Raw genomic sequence first — 14,643 nt, forward strand, 5'->3', positions numbered from 1 at the left:
CGCCGGGCGCCACGTGACGCAGGCGCCGTCCGCCTCGTGGGAGATCACATGGCCGAGGCGCGGAGCCGGATCGCTGGGCGGTCAGCTGACCCACCCGGGCGCCCTTTCTTCTCTCCCCGGGGCCGCGCAGGAAAGCATGGCGTGGGTCACGTGATGAGGGCCGCCTTCCCCTCCCGAGCGAGGCTTCAGGCGAGCCCCGCCCCTTCCCCCTCTTCTGGCCCTCTCCCCGTGACCGGCCCTCCCCTCCCGCCCCTCCCCTCGGAGCGGCTCCGGAAATGGTCGTGCTGGGCTTCGCTGCGGCTGCGTTGGGCCTCGCTCCCCGGACTGAAGGCGACTGAAGGTAACCGCGCGGGGCGGAGGGGGCGCCGGAGGGGCGCGCGTGTAGGCCGCGGCGGGGGCGGGGACCAGGCAGGCCCCGCCCCCTCCGCCGGGCTCTTCCCCTGCTCTCCCGCACCGCGTCGCGCCCTGCTCGGGCTTCGGCCGCCATTGCTCGCCCGCTCCCTCCCGCCAGGCCTCGCCTCAGCACCACGTGGGAGCCCAGGCCGGAGGCCCGGCCCGGGCCGCGTGGAGCTCGCCCCCCGGCCCGCTCCATTTTGTCTTCCTCCTCCGCCCCCGCCTGATTCCGCCTCGGGCCGCCCGCTGGATGGCCGGGTTCCCAGCGCCCGACCCGCTCAGCAGGCCGAGGACCCGGCGGGTCCCTTCTCCCAACGTGCTCGGCTTGCCTAGGGCTGAGTTGGGCTTGAGGGTGTCCTGGGAATGGACCAGCTCAGCCACCGTGTTGTGTGAACCCGGCCGTGGCGCCGAATTACAGTTCCCGTGACTCCCAGCCGGCATGGCCCGTAAGGGCACTGGCTGGTTCAGTCGAAGACATCTGGAGGATAAGAGGTTGGGGAAGGCCGGCTCTTGAGGCCTGACTCGGCCTTCTCTTTCTTTCGCCCTTTGGCTTTCTGGACTATTGAACTCAGACTTCTTGGCTGCCACGAATCCTCAGTATAGACCACATCGAATTCACTGCTACTGAACAAGACGCCCACCCCATTTTTTTAATGCAAATTGAGCGTTTATTGGCCCCAGGACTCATGAAATTTATTAACTCTTCCCTCCAAGTAAATTTACCTTTGTGTTTGACCTTTACATGTGTGAGAAATGCTGAGATCTCTCCTCTCCTACAAGCCAGAAACCACAGAAATAGAGGCACATAATCAAACCTGGTTTGGGTAGTTATCTGTGGCAAGTTTTCTTAATTAACTGTCTGTATTTTCTGTGCTATTTCTTTGTTCAGCATTCTTGAGGATACAGCTTCGCAAGGAAATATGCTCTCAGCAACGGGGTATTTATTACTGAGTTCAAGATTTGTTCTCGTATCCATTCTTCTTTTGGAAAAACTGCCAAACCTTTATTTGTGTGAATACTGTCAGTTTTATTTGAAAAACTTTTTTCTTTCTTTCTGTGCTGGCTGTAAGCTCTTAGTTCAGTTACTAAGGCTTTGAAGATTCGTTAAGCATCTTCCAGTATAAATGTTTATAAGGTTTACACGGTCATGCATATTAAACAGCCTACCACAGCTGTTTGCTATGCCCACTCCAGCAATAACAAAGAATAATACAAATCAAAGCCTATTCGAGAGTGTCTCCATTCTTCTCTCGTTTCTCTCCTTACACTTTTACTGTGGGGATAGGTCCAAAGTCCAACTCCTGTGTACAACCAAATTGAGCAAGAATTGTAAATAATTTTGCACTGATGAAGTACTATAGAAATGATTAATGAATCTATATACAGAACATCCAGTTCTACAGCTCGGTTTTTCCTGCAAACATCTTTGGGGGTGGAAGTCCCTCCCACTCTTGAATCATGGCCTGTTCAAGGCATTAAAATCCTGTTCCCTGAACCATTATGCCTGAAACCACAAGCCTTGTTCTTGAACCCAGAGTCCCGTACCAGTTCATTGAGGAGACTGTTTTGACCTGTCATCAATTTGGGGACATCTGTAGGGTCTAATATGTCTTAAAATACTGAGCCCATGTAAATACAAAGAATATATGAGTTCTCTTGCTGCCTTTGAGCAGAAAGCTACAATCTGTGTAATGATAGTTCCTTACTATGATGTTTAAAGATGTTTGAAGTAAAACCAGCCGCTTATAGCACATCATATTCTTAGACAAAAACCTCTTTCCCTATTCCTTTCCTGTATGATCTTGTTCCTGTCCCCTCCCTCTTTATCTGTAGGACCCAGAATCTAAGGCACAGACTATCTAGGATGTGTTTGCCATGTTTTTACACAAAATGGAGAGCCTGAACCTTAAGTCAGTCATTACAGCATTAGTAATATTTGTAGGACATAGACTTTAGTCTATAAAACTGAATATAAGCCAGTAATTGGATTCATTTCTCAGCCAGTGTCTATGAGACAAATTCGTTGTTACAACTGCATCTAATGTATCTCTGAATTTTTAGCAGACTGAGATTTTACTTTTTTTTTAGTGACTGATATGTATCATCTTTACTTAAAATTTGAATTTCATATAGAGAAAGAGTTGGTTTCATTTCACAGATTATACTGTTCTTTTTATGTTTTTCTTAGCCTTTAAATGTGGTCTGGGAGAGTGTTTCCACTTAAATGGAAAACTTCCATTTTGTTTGCAAGATCGGCTCTTATTCCCTCCCTTCCTGAACTTCATTGATGTCAAAAAGCTAAGTCAAGTCCGGCCAAATGACTGGTTAAATATCTTTGTGTTGTTTCCAAGAAAACTACTTGGCTATATTTAGGTCACCCAAAGTCCAAGATCACACCTCAACTTGTAACATGGAGAAGGGTTTGCAAGAAGTAAACATCCTATAGACTCCCGTTATTTAATAAACTGTGTTGGGGCTCATTTTCAAAATAATCTTTGAAAGCCCCAACACAATTTTTTAAACAATGAGATTCTATAGGTACAGGTAGTCCTTGCTTAACAACCATTTGTTTAGTGATGGTTCAGACTTAATGATGGTGCTGAAAAAACGACTTGCAACCGATCCTCACATTTATGACTGTCACAGTGGTCATGTGATCACAATTTGGGCGCTTGGCAACCAGCTAGCCTTTATGTGCATCGCAAGGTCCCGTGGTCATGTGATTGCCATTTTTTACCTTCCCAGCTGGCTTCTGGCAAGCAAAATCAATGGGGAACTGCGTGATTCGCTTAACGACCACGTTCCCGTAATGCCCGCAGTGATTTGCTTAACAACTGCCATAAAAAGGTCGTAAAATCTTGTTAGATTCACTTAATGACTGATCTTAGCAACCAAAATGCCAGTCCCAATTGTCATTAAGTGAGGGCTACCTGTATGCTTGCTTCTTGAAAACCCTTCTCCATGTTACAAGTTGAGGTGTGATCTTGGATCCCCTACTCCACCTTCCGGTACTTTAAACCAGAATCTGCCCGCTTTTCTGCAGTCTGTAAAACCACCTTCAACCTGATGACCCTAAATGTAGCTCCCAAACATCTTGCCACCACCAGGTTGAGTAAGTTTAATGTTTCATGTAGGCTTATGCCTTTTAATAAAATGTGTTAGTCAGAAAAGGTGCTACCAGACTCCTGATCTTTTGCCAGGTTGAGGAAGTTTCTTGTAAGCTGGGTGGGTTTTTCTTCTTCAATTAAATGTGGATTAGTGATGCACAAATATTAGGAAATAATCCATTCTGTAAAGATGAACATTCGAAGAGGCATTTGTTTTCCCCCTCACTCTGTTGCCTTTTCTAAGTTTAACAGTGCACTTACTTTTTTTGTATGTGTAAACTAAATGTCACCCAAAAAGATACTTTGCTGAGCACAAGTCAACCCGTGCTAGCTTTGCCTCAAATGGCACCCTCCACTTCTATTGGACAATTCCTGTAACCCGTCCCCATTGCCATTTTTTAATTGTGTACCTTCTTGGTTTGCATTTGTAGTGGTTGCTTGTAATGGCTAAAGCCCTCCCCCACCGTGTTGCATTTATGGAATTCTGAGCTTATTGTCCGAATTTAATATTCAGTTTTTCTCAGGTTGAAAAGCCTTAAGAGTATCTGCGCTACTGATGTACTTGCTCCCCCAATTCCCTCTCCATCTGGAAGGGAGGAAAATTGAGGTCTTTGAATGTGAATCGTTCTGAGTGCCCCCAACTTAGTGCCCTGCAGATGTGCTGAGAGCGCGGCTTCCATCGTCCCCGGATAGCATAGTAATTGTACTCCGGCGCCTTTGGAAGGACGGCATCCTATGGGGCAGGATAGTGTAGGTGTTTGTCAGCACGTGTGCGGGGGGGGGGGCGGTGAGTGTAGATCTTTCTACGTGCAAAGCGTCTCCTGAAACCTTTTCCCAGTTCGTGTGGCTTCCGAGGGGCTTGGAGAGCCGTCGCCCCCCACGTGCGTTTGGTGGCGAGGGGAGAGAGAACCTGCTGTGGCTCGTGGGGAGGAGGGAATCCCCCTTGAGCGGAGCCCCAGACGCCACCCCCAGCTCGCCCGGGAGCTGCTTCTCCTCCCCGGCGCGCGCAGGTGGTGGCGGTCTTCCCCGGGCGCAAACGGGCCAGAAACACCCCTGGGCGGCCGGTCCCTTTCTGGGAGCCGGCGCCCGGCCGGGCTGATTTTTCTCCCTCCTCGCTAGGCCCAAAGCCCGCCGGCCCCACGTGTTCTCCTTCCTCTTCCTTCCTGCCTCCGCTCCTTGCCTTGCCCGAGGCCGTGGCGGGGCTGTCCTTGGCGCGGCTCCTCCTCCTCCTCCCCCTCCCCCTCCCTCTCCCTCTCCCTCCTCTCGCTCGCTGCTGCCGCCGCCTCTGTGCCGGTCCTCGGATCGGCGTCCGGCTCCGCGATCCGGCCGGCCCCACGTGCTTTCGGCTGAAATCGGTACGATCGGCGGCGCTGGCGGGGAGGGGGGACCCGGCCGGGCTTGGCCCGCCTGGTTTTCTGCTCTGCGCCGCGGTTGTTCTTGCGGCAGCCGCCGCCGCGTGGGCCTGGCAATCGCCTGCCTGCTTCCCCTCTGGGGCCGCCCGGCTGGGACACGTGTCCTTGGATCAGGCGGATCTGGCCTGCTTTTCCGGCTGCCTGGCCGGTCGGTGCTGGACGGCGGAGGAGAGGCGTCCCCGAGCGGGGTGAAAGGAGAGGAAGGGGGGTCCTGGGTCCCTTTCGGCCCCACGTGCTCTCTGCGGGAGGGGTCGAGCTGGAGTCCGTCTCGCCTTTCTGCTCGGCGGGGTGTCCCGATTGGGGACCTTTGGAAGAGGAGGGAAGGATAAGAGCTGGCTTCGGGCTATTATTTATGTATTGGGGGCTGCCCCCTCCCCAAAACAGCCCTGGCTGGCCTTTTTTCCCCGACTGCCTTCTGCTTTCCCCCCAGCCCTTTCCCAAGAGGGGCTCTTAGGAAAATCTCCCTCCCTTTGTAAAGATGTGAAGGATAAATACGCCTTGGCATCTTTCCTGGTTTGTCCCTCTTCTGGATTCTTTCATTTGGTGGGTCTCTCAATTTGGGGAGAGGGGCGGTGGTGTTTCCTTGTCTCCTCTGCCTCCAACATATGTTTGCCCTGTTCTGGGTGAGGGAAGGAGGCTCTGTGGAACCTGATTTTCCTAGGCTTCTCTGCAGTTGTGTTCCCTTGGAATGTCAGTGGTGGCTTTGACAGGTGTTTGTATCGATCGGGATGTGGTTCTTGCAGTTAGCTGTATTTCCTTTGTAGCCTGGTTGACTGCCATTAAGCTGGGCTTGGATGGGGATTTAAGGGAGTTTGCTGTGTGGAGCAACTCCAACTCCTTAACAGAAAGGGGGAAGGAGGACATTTTGAACCTCTGTTGTACATTTCCTGGTTTTCTGTGGTTTGGCCTTTAAGGGAACCTGGATTCCAGAGAAAGTTGGTAACTTACAGTTCACATGTTGTCCTAGCCAACCCTTTTTCTGGGCTACTCCTGGTGATGGGCAGAATCTACACTCATTTCGGTAAGAGTGTATTGGACCCGTCAAAGGAAGGGCAAAGTGTGGTAGTTGAGTTTTCCTCTAGTCAGACTGGTTGTGCTGAGGGAATACAGTGGTTTTCCTTGATAACTCTGGAGACATGGGTGTGTGCTTCCAAAGAAGGGCTGGGGAAATATTTGAAATTCCTAAGCTATAGGATAAAGACATTTAGGAACAAGCCCTGGATGGGGATGGAAGGAGTCATACTATATAAAAACAGTTACCTGCTTTTCATCCCTGTCCAGAGTCAGTAAAGTCCTGGCAAATATGTTTTAAAAACCACGTTAGAGGACAGCTGTAGCTTCTTCTGAACGTTGAATTTCTAGAGGTTATCATCCATAAGATGCCTCCATTGTATTTCTCCAGCCATGCTTTAAAGTAGTTGTCCCCTAACCTTTGGGAATTATTTCCCCTTGTAGGCAAAGTATTATGCTTTCTTTCTCTCTGAATAGTCCTGTCCGCTGCCTGCTGAATTCAGGGTCCTCCCAAGTATCCTCAGTGGATTGTGTTTCTGCTATTGGCATTTCAAGTGCATTCATTACAAGACTAAGCAGTAGCCCATGAAGGTCCTGGTTAAAAATCACACCTCTCCCAGTGTCTTGTGATGCAGCTGATTAGTGTTCAGGAGGGGGGCATCTGGGAACCCCCGTGTGTGCAGCCTGGAATTCCGTAACGGGAGAAAAGGAGGGTGCAAGTAAGTTACTTGATAAACCAGTATCAGTCCCTGTTCTGAAATGTGAGTATCGTAGTGGTAGCTCGTATTTCATTTCTTTTATCATCTTTGTTTAGATGAAATATGCAAAAAATATCCTGCATAAATATTAAGTATTGCTGTTTTCATTATGCAGCTCAGAAGCTGATGCTGTGGGAGTGCGGCTTCTCCAGGGCTTCTCAGTGAGTTTGTGACCCAGCTGGATTTTAGCCCAAGGCTTTTCAATGTCCAAGGACATGACCCTGTTCATCTTGCCACAGTAGCTCCCTTTCACCCAGTGGTCACAGATGCTAATTTAATATCTGGGAAATTACATGTACCCACTTTACCATGTCATTGTTTATTGCATTTATATTGTATACTCTCTGAGAATCAAGGCCCAATGTGTAACTTCATCCCTATAACAACAGTGTGGGAGAGTGCCTGGCCCACAGTCATCCAGTAACCTTTGTAGTTCAGTGTAGGGGCTTGATCCAGGGTCCAAATCCAACATGTTAACCACTATGCCACACTGGCTACGCTGTCCTCAGCGGTGATCACTCTCATCAGTGGTGATAAGACACACATCTCTATGTGTGTGATGCAAGAAGTTTATAGAATCCATACATATCTTCATTGACAAAGCATGTGCTCTTCATGTGCAAAATCTGTGTATAGTTTTCTGTGTAGGAACAGGGTAGCAGTTACTTGAAGTGCTCCATTTTGACCAGATGTTGTATAATAAGGATAAGCCGTGTTTCTGATTGTACAGCATCTCTAGGTAAATGATATATTTTGCTTCTGGGCTTGTTCACTGGAATATTTTATAGTCCTGAGACTTGTCCTCTCATTCTGAAAATCCTTTTCCTATCACCCTCTCTCAGTGGTAGTGCCTGTTTCTCTTGGTTCCTAATTTACTTCCAGTCACACAGCCAAAGGAATCAAGTCTTACCTTCAGGAGCAGCAGGAAAAAGAAACCAAAATTAGGGCGGAGGTGCAAATGTTCCTTTCCCCCCTTTCCCATCTTTGTTATTTGAAGAAAATCTTGCTATCCGGGTTTTTGGTAGCTCTCCAGGTGCCTCCTTAGAAAGGACATTTCAGGAAATGGTATGGCCAGAGGCAAAGGAGAAATAAGTTCTTCCTTCTAATTCTCCTAAGTTGAAATAAGTATTGCTTGAGAAGTGATGTGGACTTATGAGCCAAGAAGTCTGCGATGCAAATCTCATTTCAGTCATGAGGCTATTAGTCCAACCTCCCTATTAAAGTAGTCTTGCCAAAGCAGGACAAATGTCCAAGTAATTCCATTTCTTACGCTGATCAGCAGCACATCTACAAGTATTGCATAAGCAAGATCTTAGCCCTCTTCTTGTTGTTCCCCAGAACTGGGATTTATTTATTTGGAACATTTATATGGCTGCCCAACTCAAAACACCATTACTTTGGGCAGTGTAAAATATCATTAAACAAAAATGGGAAAGAAGAACAGTACGTGCTAGTAAAACAAAACAAACAATTAAATGGTGATCAGAATTAAAATTGGCTATTTCCTACAAAATGGGAGCTCTGCTTATACTAACCCAAGCTTTTCTAAAGACCTGAAGGGTGGGCACCAACTAATACTGGGTGGGAGATTGTTCCAAAGGGTGGGGGGGGTGCCATCAAGGAGGCATACCTCCTGTGTCTCACAAGGTGACATGGTTCGGACCTGAACAAGTCCTCCCTGTTACAATGTGTGGGATGGGCAGGCACTCTTGGGAGAAGGTCATCCCACAAACAAATAGTAATTAGCAAATAGTATTTAGAGGTATGCTGCTTTTGATCTTGGAGGTTCAGTGTAGCTGCCCCAACATAGCCATTGCTTTGCCGATCCGCCATGCTGCTGCCTAAATTTTCTTCGATCTATGTATATAATGGGGAAATAAGTAAGGCTTGCTTAAGACAAGTGCGTGCTACATCAGCGTGGTTAACCTCGCTGCCTTCAAGATTATATATTTAAGTTGTAATCCTCATTTCCCCATTCACTGCAGAATTAGGGGAGTCTCCGCTATGGCCCTGAAATAAAGGAGGTGATCAGAAGGTATTAAAGAGTAACTGATCTACATTAAACAGAGCTAAGCCCTGATTCTTTGAGAAGATGGTTGTCTTGGGATTCCCATGTCATTCCTTTTTAAAAGAAGGATTCAGTCAAATCCTAGGAAAAAATGATTACCACAGATCAGTTTAGATGCAAAATAAATTGGCTGATACAGGTGGGACTCCCCTTCCTGAAGTTGCTGGAAGAAGAGGATGAACCTCTGTTTGCCAAATTTCATGTACTCACTGAGGTAGACTAGAGCTTAACCTTCACTGCAGGCTCCTAGTAAATTCAGAGAAAGAGCCTCCTACACATACAGCCTGCCTTTTCACAAGAGATTAAGTTGTAAGTCAGTCACATTTTAATCTGGTGTCTTGTGGGAACCTACTCCATGGGGTCAGACTATGTACAGTGTATTACACGAAGCCAGAAAATTGAGTTAATTGAGTATATTGTGGTTCACTAACCCTCCATAAAGCTATGATGCAATCACACCATAGTATGTCTGCTACTGTTAACAATTTGAATGAATCTTGGGTGGGGTAGCAGATACAGGAATTTTATAATTTTATGAAATTCTTCCTGTTTTATATACTTAAAACGTGTAAGACCAGTATTTTTACATCAAGCAGTAGCATTATGGAATTGTGATGGAATTAAAGGGCTTGGCTTTAGACCCAGGTAGACCTAGAATAGTCCAATTGGAATAATTGTGATCCAAATTGATCCTGTCTTGCTTGTCTTCTTGATTTCATAGGGCCTGTTCTGAATCTGGATCTATCAAATGTTTTCACTATTATTTTAAAGTTAATTTCTTACCTAAATATTCTGTGAGTATTAGTATTGTTGTTGTTGTTGTTATATTTTTATCTCACTTTTTTATATATAACTCAAGGCAGCGAACATGCCTAATACTCCTTCCTCCGCCTCCTATTTTCCCCACAACAACAACCCTGTGAGGTGGGTTGGGCTGAGAGAGAGGGACTGGCCCAAGGTCACCCAGCTGGCTTTCGTGCCTAAGGCAGGACTAGAACTCTCCTATCACGCCTGATTGGCTCTTGGGCTGAGAGAGAGGGACTGGCCCAAGGTCACCCAGCTGGCTTTCGTGCCTAAGGCGGGACTAGAACTCTCCTATCACGCCTGATTGGCTCTTGGGCTGAGAGAGAGGGACTGGCCCAAGGTCACCCAGCTGGCTTTTATGCCTAAGGCAGGACTAGAACTCACAGCCTCCTGGTTTTTAGGCCAGCACTTTAGCCCCTACACCAAACTAGCTCCCCAGTTTTTGTGGCTGTTTGACATTCTGTCTACATAATACCTTTTTTATTAATTTGTAGTTTCATTTCTAGCTTTTACATTTTTCCTGCCTTTCAAATGATATCTAACTTTTGTGTTCTTGTATTCTCTTTTTCCCCCAGTACTGGACATATTTTCCTTGTAGTGAATATGTAGTCTTATAAGCCTTTTGCTGGATGAGTGTATATGTATACACCTAAACTTGATGGCACCTACATTTGTATAGCTGCAATCCCATACATACTTATGCAACTCTAAATTATAGAGAGTAAGCCTTATTTCTGAGGAAAGTGTATTGATTTTTTTCCCTAATGTAAACAGCCTTGGTAGTTTTCTTGATCCTAAAACATGGCAGAAGAAAGCATTTAAATAACATTGGTGAGCTTCTTAAGTATGTACAATATTTTATTTATTGATTTGTTAGATTTACATTCTGTCTTTCCTTCAGGAGCTCAAGGTGATGTACATCATATTCCCTCCAATTTTTTTCCCACAAGAATAACCCTGTGGGAAAATTGGATTGAGAAAAACTAACTGGCCTGTCATAACTTGGTGAGCTTTCCTGGCTGAGGGTGGGCTTAAACCTGGGTCTCTATAGCAAATTAGAAATTATATATATGTGAGGCTGTGAAAGTGGTAAAATACCTTGTTTGGTAGTGAAAAGTTGCATCAGTTTCTGTTTAGAATAGAAATGAGAATATAGGGGCAAAGGAGAAAAACATTTTTCCTTCCATGGTTTCAATATTTTCCTGTCTACTGCCTGTGGTAGGCAAGGCAGATTGAGGTAAGTCTGACAACTCCACGGGTTTAATAACTTCAACCTTCCCTAAGTTGGACTCTCCAGATAAGTGTTTTTCAACCTTGGCAACTTCAAGACGTGTGGACTTCCAACTCCCAGGATTCCGTAGCCAGCATGTGGGCTGGGGAATTCTGGGAGTTGATCCACACATCTTAAAGTTGCCAAGGTTGAGAAACGCTGATCTAGATGTTAGACTGAAATTACCACAGACCCTAGCAAGTATTGGAATATTTAAAGCTTTGGAAAACCTGCATACTTCTTGCTTTTAGAGTCATGTTGCTGAAGAAGTAACAAGGTGTGAATTGGCCTTCAGGAATACAGGAAGGGTTATAATTGATGTTCTGAATTGTGGATGGAGAATTAATGATCATGTGCATTAAGGCAAGATGAAAGTATATGGGAGTTACTAAAACAGGTATTTAGTGTGAAAGGAGTGTCTCTGCTTGGGTAAGTTTGCTGTCCTGTAAGGATGTGCTGCTGCTCCTGTAATGACTATCTTAAAAGGCAGAAGGCTGATTGAAAAGGGATCAGTTTATCAGAAATGGAGAGAATATTATTTTGATGCTTTTGTGAATTGAAGGGGCAGTATATTACTATTGCTCTCACTTTAGCAGTGCCTCTGGTTATATGTGGGTGTAACCCTTAAGAGATAAGAGGTGTCTTCTGTCCCAAGGAGTTTACAGTCTTAAGTTGTGCTGGCACGGGGAGATGATACAGGGAAAATGGATGGGTCAAAGGGAAGAAGTGTAAGCAAAATGGCTTACGTGATTTTGGATTTCCTAATGGTTCTGGTGAGTTGAGTAATACATTTCATGGACTTTTTTATCTCCAGAAACGCTTTGAAGGAAGAAGTCTGCCTGGATAACCACAGAAGCACTGGATCAGTGAATAGGAAGCTGTCATAAGTACTGTAGTTGAAAAACAAAGTGCAATTCCTGTTTTGTGAGTTCCTGGGCAGCTCATATTCACTGTCAGTGGTTTTGCAAATAGGGAATTTTACAGCAATAAGATTACTCTTTGGTAAATACAAATCCTGTAATTGTTTTGGATTACACAACCTTGTTTCATAAAAGTAGACCATGCCTTAGCCCTATTGATCACTTACGTTTTTTTGTGTATTTAAATAGACTGTGACTGACCTGCTGGGCTGGATAATTGAGATACAATCCTGACATACTTATTCCAACTACAGGGTGGGTTTAATCAGGTGCCTGCCAGCCCAGGTAGGTGAGCTGGTGTAAGAACAACCCTGTAATCAGCCTGTGGAGTCCTCTGGCCATAGCCTCAAGAAGATTTATGACTGCCACCTGCCCAGTGCTCCTTCTTAAATGTCTTGGGTTTTTTTTTTCCTGGTGTTTAGCACCGACAGGCCAGGATTTTAACTTAGTATAGTGATACTCCATCTGGGGCCTTGTGAAAAATTGAAATGGGTCTGGGATTTGGTCCAATCACAGCTTTCATCAGTAGCAGAGCCAGCAAAGGTGGAAGGAAACCCACTGATGTTGTCCTCTGCCTCTTAAGTAAGCTTCATGTACTTGCCCTGGTTGTTAATCCAAAAGCATGGTTGCTTTCACTGCCTAGTCTTTGTGTTACTGGCAGTTTGTTTATTTGTTTATTTGTTTATTTTTCAAATTTCTATTGCTGCCCATCTCTCCCAAAAGGGGGAGAGCCTGGAGATCTGAGGAGGTGGTTTTTTTTCTCCTAACCACGTCTTTATGACTATCAGTTATTTGCTCGTTTACTGACTGCAATTGATATGCGGCTCAGTCCCACCAAAAGGCTTACAAATGGTACACTACAAACAATAAGCTAGAAATTATTAACACAAACCAGACAGCCATTGCCACTGCTAATAAAACGTTTCCATTCATTATATTGAGGAAAATCCTTCTCTGTAACAAATATCAGTTCCTGCAGGATGGGAATCCTCAAGGCTCTGAGAAACAGCAAGGTGTTAGCACCAAATCCACCCATATTTAGGAAAGCTCTGTCTCGTCTCCAGTGGAATGCTATCCGAAAGAGAGAGAGAACAACGGAGAAGGCACACCCTGGTGGTCCTTGATGATGATAATCCTTCAAAGATGGGGCTTGGTGGGTCCCATCAACACTGCCTTGCAGATATCTATGTTGTGAGGCATATAGGATGTTAACATTGCCTATCAGCATCTTAAATTGCATCTGGAAACCAACTGGCAACCAAAATGACTCTTACAGTAGTGATTTTAATTCAGGGAGATGGAGAGGCGCCTTCGCTGTAGCTTCCAAGTGATCTTCAGGGCAGGCCCATGGAGAGCAAGTTGCAGTACTTTGAAATTTGTCTTGTAGTAATTAAATGGACTCTTGAGGACATGTAAGGTATCTGCCTCATGTTTACTGTCCTGGTAAAGGAGAAGCATTAGAAACCACAGAACACCAGGACAGGGTGAGGTTGGTCCACATCTCAAGTGCAAGGCTTGGCAGTTCATAGAATTTTTGCAAGCCAGCTTGGCCCTATTGCAGCACTCCAGAAGCGCCTGAGGGCACATCCACAGAAACCAGGCTGAGCCAAGGTCTGCATTTCTGTTCCTTACAATCACACACCAAACTTGCACACATCATTTCCCTCACTGGTTTTTTTTCTTAACCTCACCAGTCTCAAGTGGACATCACTTCTTTCCCTCTTGCCACCTTTCCTTGCATCCAAACACCCATGCTTCCCACACTCAAGCATAGTCTCTACCCTCCAGATTTCCTGACAAATGTACTTCCTTCCTTTACACAAATAAGCATGTTCTCACTCCCTTCCTTGCTGCCATGCACACATACAGTCTCCCCAGCACCTAGAATTCTTGTGTCCACATCTCAAAAGACAAAGTACTATTTAAGTGATAGGAAGGCAGACTTGAATGAACGTTGAAGAAACTAGAAAACGGTAAAATCAGTTTAACAGTGGAACCTTGTTTAAGCCAGAGGGAAGATGGTCTTCTCTGGCGTTGGATGGGCTCAAGCAGAGGTTAGCCGTCTGCTTGAGAAGCATAATTTGGATTCTACATTGAGCAGGGCTTGGATCAGCCTGCGTGGCCTGTTTCAACTCAGTGTGTATGGACATGTAACATACACATAGCATTTTAAAATATATTTTTATAATAATCTTGCAAGTGTCTCTCCGTAATGTGTGAACTCCCCCCTCCCTGAGGAATTAAAAGTGAACTTTGCAGAGGTGTATGTGCCATTTGTAAGAACTTTACCCCCTTCCTGAATAGTTTGAATGTTGACAAAAGCAGTTTCTACTCCACCCTCACCTGTGGTGGTGCTCTTTGTTTCTAAGAGGGCAACCCAAAACCGTCTGGCTTGACTGAACAGGGTCTTTCTCGTGGGGGGCACAGTCTGGACCAGAAATAATACAACGTCCCTGGAATAGTTTTTGCAGAAGCATCTTTTACAATTTTCTGTTGTTCCCGTGAGGACAAAGCCTGAAAGTTTATTGAAGAAACAAGCAGTGATTATACATAGATATTTTGGAGTTTTTCATCTTTAGTCAAAGCATTTAAAATGCATGACAGCCCATTCCACCTGTAGACTACATGAAGTTATCTTCTCAAGCTTGGACACCCTTCAAATATGTGGATGGCAGGTCCGATAATGATGGGCCTCATAGCCAACAGGACCATGAAGGAAATTATAGTACGCTGTGTTGAAAGGGGAAAGGATCTGCTGGGTTAGATGGGATGCTAGTCCCAGCAGTCTCTGAAACCGGAAAAGGACAACCAGATTCCACTCTAGCCATTGCTACAGTCCTTGCCTGGAATATTTTGTTTGATCATGAAAGCTTTGCTCCGACAAGCACTTTGGCAACCCA

General features: G+C 45.7%; 1 protein-coding gene across 6 annotated transcripts in view; it reads left to right on the forward strand.

Moving 5' to 3' along the window:
• Positions 1-209: 209 nt before the first annotated feature.
• The window catches only part of EIF4G1 (eukaryotic translation initiation factor 4 gamma 1), a 91,766-nt gene continuing 77,332 nt past the window's right edge, over positions 210-14,643 (forward strand). For 5 of the 6 annotated variants that reach the window (XM_063306350.1, XM_063306354.1, XM_063306356.1 and 2 more), the window contains exon 1: positions 4,769-4,855. The gene's annotated coding sequence lies outside the window, so the exon portion shown is untranslated. Of the gene's footprint in view, positions 341-4,768; positions 4,856-14,643 lie in introns of those variants that run through there. The other variant, XM_063306351.1, reaches the window with a different exon arrangement.

The sequence above is a fragment of the Candoia aspera genome, chromosome 6 (assembly GCF_035149785.1).
Source record: "Candoia aspera isolate rCanAsp1 chromosome 6, rCanAsp1.hap2, whole genome shotgun sequence".
NCBI lineage: Eukaryota > Metazoa > Chordata > Lepidosauria > Squamata > Boidae > Candoia > Candoia aspera.